Genomic DNA, 5437 nt, shown 5'->3' on the forward strand with positions numbered 1-5437 from the left:
GTTGTCATCTTTTACATATTGACATCTGTTTCCCTATTTTCAGTGTTTTAGCTTTGATTTCCTTTTGTGACCTGCCTATCTGGGTTGATATCTGGTTGCTCTGTCCTGTGTTCTAGTCTTGGGTTGTTATCTGATGTTACTGATTTTCTAACCCGAGGACTCTCTTTAGTATTTCCTGTAATTTTGGTTTGGTTTTTACAAATTCCCTAAACTTCTGTTTATCTGGAAATGCCCTAATTTCACCATCATATTTGAGAGACAGTTTTGCTGGATATATAATTCTTGGCTGGGAGTTTTCTTCCTTCAAGGCTTTATATATGTCATCCCATTACCTTCTTGCCTGCATGGTTTCTGCTGAATAGTCCAAGCTTAGTCTTATTGACTCTCCTTTGTAGATGACTTATCATTTATCCCTAGCCACTCTTAAAATTCTCTCTTAATCTTTGGTTTTGGTAAGTTTGATTTTAATATGTCTTGGTGACTTTCTTTTGGGATCTACCTTATGTGGGGTTTGATGAGAATCTTGGATAGATACGTTGTCATCTTTCACGATATCAGGGAAGGTTTCTGCCAACAAATCTTCAACAATTCTCTCTGTATTTTCTGTTATCCCCCCCATTCTGGTACTCCAATCACTCGTAGGTTATTCCTCTTGATAGAGTCCCACATAATTCTTAGGGTTTCTTCATTTTTTTAAATCCTTTTATTGGACTTTTTCTCAAATAAGTTGGTGTCAAGTGCTTTATCTTCAGTCTCACTAATTCTGACTTCCATTGCCTCAATTCTGCTCCTATGACAACTCTATTGAGTTGTCTAATTCTGAAATTTTATTGTTAATCTTCTGGATTTCCGACTGCTGTCTCTCTGTGGATTCTTGCAGTCTGTTAAATTTGTCATTATGCTCTTTCCTAGTCTTTTTGATTCGCTCTATTGCATGTTCTGTGTTTTGCTTGATTTCCTTCCTAATTTCTCGAAGAGTTCTGTATATTAATCTTTCGTAAATTTTCCTCCTCTGATACATTTCTAGATTCTTTATTTTGGGAGCTTGCTGAAGCCATCCTGGATTGCCTCTTTATGTGATTTGATATTGACTGTTGTCTCTGAGTCATCAGTAAGTTATTATATTTATTTTTTGTTTTCTTACTGTGTCCTAGCTTCTTGTTTTGTTTTGATATGCCCAAATAGGCTGCTCGTATGAACTAATTTGATTATTGGCACCTTTGAAGCTCAAATGTCCTGTCACCAGGTGGTTAGATCTGTTACTAGGTATGTGAGCTCAGGAGCCCACCCACTCCTCCTGTGTGGATTCGGCTCAGGTGCCCTGGTAGATAGCCACCAAGCATGTGGTGTTGGCTCTCACTTACAGTCATAGACAGACATGGGTGATTGGTGTAGGCACAGGCATCTGGCTGCAGCAGGGGGACACACTGTGAGCAAGGCAGGGGGCTGATGGCCACCACCGAGTGTCCATAAGGAAGGCGTGTCCCTGTTCCCTTTAGTGCATAAGTGGGTGGGTTTTGCAGCTGTACTCTGAGCACGTAATGCTGTTGGCTGTAAGGACTGGGGGGCACCTCTTATTAATGGGCCCCTATCGCAGGTGGCTAGATGGTTGGTTGGAGCCACCAGTCCTCAGGCCCTTGATGTGGGTAGGTGAAGACTCTGCTTAATGGGCAGAGCAGTGTCAAATGTCAAGAACCTGCCACTTCACAGCTGAAACAGTTGAAGTTAGACTTCCAGTATATACCCTGTTGTACTGCGGTAATGGGGGCCTACGCTGCTGAGATGGCCCACACAAGTCTATGCGAGGTTTTTCCCTAAGGGGGGGCGTGTTTTTGATTCGCACAGTAGGCCATCTGCAAGTACTTATCTTTCGCTGATCCAGGGCTGCTTCTCACTGGTTCTGGGTGGCCGCGTAGACTCTCTGGTGCTGCATCTCTCCCAGTGCAGAAAACCCACCTCCCAAGCAACACCGCTTGCCTGCCTCACCGCTCACCCCCAAGCTGATCAGGCCTGAAGGGCTCAGGCTCTCGCCAGGTCGGGTCTGGCAACTCCTCACTGCTTCCGAACCGTCTCTCCCTCCTCTTGCCACTCAGTCCAGTTCCTCAACTCTGCCTTTAATGTTCATGGATCCCAGATTGCCATATATAATCAGTTCACTTGTTTTTTTGGGTCTTTGTTGTAATAGAGTCCACCAGAAGCATCTGACAACTCCTCCATCTTGGCCTTGCACCTCTTTAAAGTGTTAAAAAGCTCAGATGTCACTCTGAGGACTAAGGTGCGCCTGACCCAAGCCATGGTATTTTCAATTGCCTCATATGCATGTAAAACCTGGACAATGAATAAGGAAGACAAAAGAAGAATTGACGTATTTGAATTATGGTGTTGACAAAGAATGTTGAACATACCATGGACTGCCAAAAGAATGAACAAATCTGTCTTGGAAGAAGTACAGCCAGAATGCGCCATGGAAGCTAGGATGGTGAGACTTCATGTCACATACTTTGGACATGTTATCAGGAAGAACCAGTCCCTGGAGAAGGACATCATGCTTGGTAAAGTAGAGGGTCAACAAAAGAGAGAAAGATCCTCAACAAAATGGATTGACACAGTGGCTGCAACTTGGGCTGAAACATAGCAATGATTGTGAGGATTGCACAGGACCAGGCAGTGTTTCATTCTGTTGTATGTAGGGTTGGTATGAGCTGGAACTGACTTGACGGCAACGGGTTTTTCGTTTTAAATGATGGTTGGTAAAAAAATTTATAACATTTTCTTTAAATTATGTAATTATGATAAAAAATAAAATACAGTGTATTAGGAAAGACATTAAATATTGAATTTTCATAAAACTTTCAAATAAATTTTTTTCACTTTTTTAAATGATCAACTTGAACTTATTCCTGTGAATATAATATTTTGATATTAGGTTTTATGGTTGAAATGGCTTTACACAGTTTCTGTTGCAGACTTTTTAATGATGAACTCTTCATATTCTGAGTAGTGATTTATCAGTGAGGGATGCTGATCACATAAGTAGGTGATAAAATATTTAAAACCATTTATACAATTATTCAAAATTTACAATTGTAATGATATTTTAAAAAGCTAATAATTCTTCCTTTTCTTTTATTGACAAATGTAATGTTGCAATTTCATATGATAATGCAAATGAATTTCAAACCCAGTAGTACAATTTTATATCAAGATTTTCACATTGAAGCTCTAGTTTTCAGAACATGCATGCATTGTCAGCAACTAGCCTGAGCACGATTAAAAGGGCACATCAGCTGTAAAGGACAGACATAGCCTCTATATGTTAAGACAAATATTAATGTCCACTGCCTGGAGCTGAGCTCACTATGAACCCTGCCCTGTCCAGGGTCCTCTCTCATCCCATGACAGACCACCTCTGGAGCTGTGTGCTGTGCCCTTGGGCACCTGGATCACAAACTCCTGTAGCAGCCCCAGAGTGTCTGGTCCATTATGGGCAGCAGGTTGCTTTGCAGATGCCCATGTGGCAGGTACCTCCTTGTTCACACACACACACAACAGAACTGCAAGTGCTGCTTGATGTCCGTTGTGCTTACTGCTTGTTTGGCATGCACCCCAGACCTCGCTCTGTACAGCCTACTCAGAGGAGCCCTAAGCAAGGCTGCTTATGGCCTGAGGTATTGCGAAAAGGGGTCTGGTTGCCCAAGATCCCTCTCAACTTCCCCACTGCAGAAGGAGTCAATTTCGCGTTGCCATTCAGGGCACCAGTGTGTAAAAGTCCGCTAGTTGGGAAGAGCTATCTGGATTGTGTGTCTCACTCTATGAATGAGGAAGCTATTATGCAAAGCAGGGAGTTGATTTTTCCAAGATCTTGCAGCAAATTATGGTGAAGTCAGGGTTAAAGAAAGAGAATGGAAATTGAGTGAAAATATTTTGAACAGGAGGAAGTTAATCCTTAGAAGAGAGGAATAAACTATAAGCTTTGTAAACCAATATAAGCTGTCACTGTGTTCAGAATATGCCAATAGCTTTATTTTTCTTAAATCTTGGTTTTTAAATAAGGAGAATATAAAGTAAAAAACAAAACAAAATAAAAATCCCCCCCATCCTATTACACAGATTTGACCACAGTCAACAGCTTAGTGGATATCCTTTTACATTTTCTTCTATGCCTAATCAGTGCTTTAGGTATATGTTGTTGTTGTTAGGTGCCATCAAGTCGGTTCCAACTCAGCAACCCTATGTAGTAGGTACATACGAGTCTGCATATATAGCCATATTTGTTTCCTCTATACAAAAATATATCAACTATTCAGATTGATATGAAATATTCTCCCTCCCTTTCAAACTTAACAAACCAGTCATTCAATTAAATGTGCCAGGCTATGCTATTGTTAGCTGCCATAAAGTCGACTCTCAACTCATAGCAACCCTGTGTACAACAGAAGGAAATGCTGCCCAGTCCTGCACCATTCCCACAATGGCTTGCTGATCAGACCATTGTGATCCATAGGGCTTTCATTGGCTGATGTTCAGAAGTAGATCACCAGGCCTTTCTTTTCAGTCTGGAAGCTCTGCTGAAACTTGTATGGTATCATAGCAACACGCAAGCCTCTACTGGCAAACTGGTGATGGCTGCACAAGAGATGCATTGGCCAAGAATTTAACCTGGGTCTCACACAAGGAAGGTGAGAATTATATCACTGAACCACTGAACTCCCTCCAGGCAATGCTGGGTGCTGGTAATTAACCATAGTCACTAACATTGTAACACCTATGAAAATTAATTGTAATTCTCTAATGTCATCTGATATCCAGTCCATACGCAAAATTTCCCAATTGTACCTCAAATTTCTTTTATAACTGGTTAATCCAGGATTCAAACATTACACATAGCATCTGTTATTATGCCTCATTAGTTGGGTTTGTTTTTTTTTTTAAACCCAGGATAGTCCTCCACTTTCCTCCCACGGAATTGACTCTGAAGAGATCATGCCAAATGAATTGTAGAAAGTTTCACATTTTGAGTTTGTCTGTTTTCTCCAGGGTCCATTTAATTTGTTTCTCTATCTCCTGCATTTCCTGTAGACTAGAAGATAAATCCAAAAACTTGTTTAGATTCAGATTAAACATTTTTGGCAAGAATACATTACAGGTACTTCAGATTGCATCACATTACCAGTTGCTGGGACACCATGTGTGTCAGAGTAGAACTGTGCTCCATCAGCTGATTTTCTGGAAGAAGATTGACTGGCCTTTCTTCTGAGGTGACTCTGGATGGACTCAAAACTCTAATCTTTCAGTTAGCAGCCAAGCGCATTAACCTTTTGCACCCCCCAGGGTTTCCTATTTGCTTAATTATGAAGGGGGGAAAATACACCTTTAATAAGAGAGATCTGGCAACCACCACCTTAACTAAGTGATTAAACCTAGTGTCACCAATAAT

The sequence above is a fragment of the Trichechus manatus genome, unplaced genomic scaffold (assembly GCF_000243295.1).
Source record: "Trichechus manatus latirostris isolate Lorelei unplaced genomic scaffold, TriManLat1.0 scaffold00037, whole genome shotgun sequence".
Lineage (NCBI taxonomy): Eukaryota > Metazoa > Chordata > Mammalia > Sirenia > Trichechidae > Trichechus > Trichechus manatus.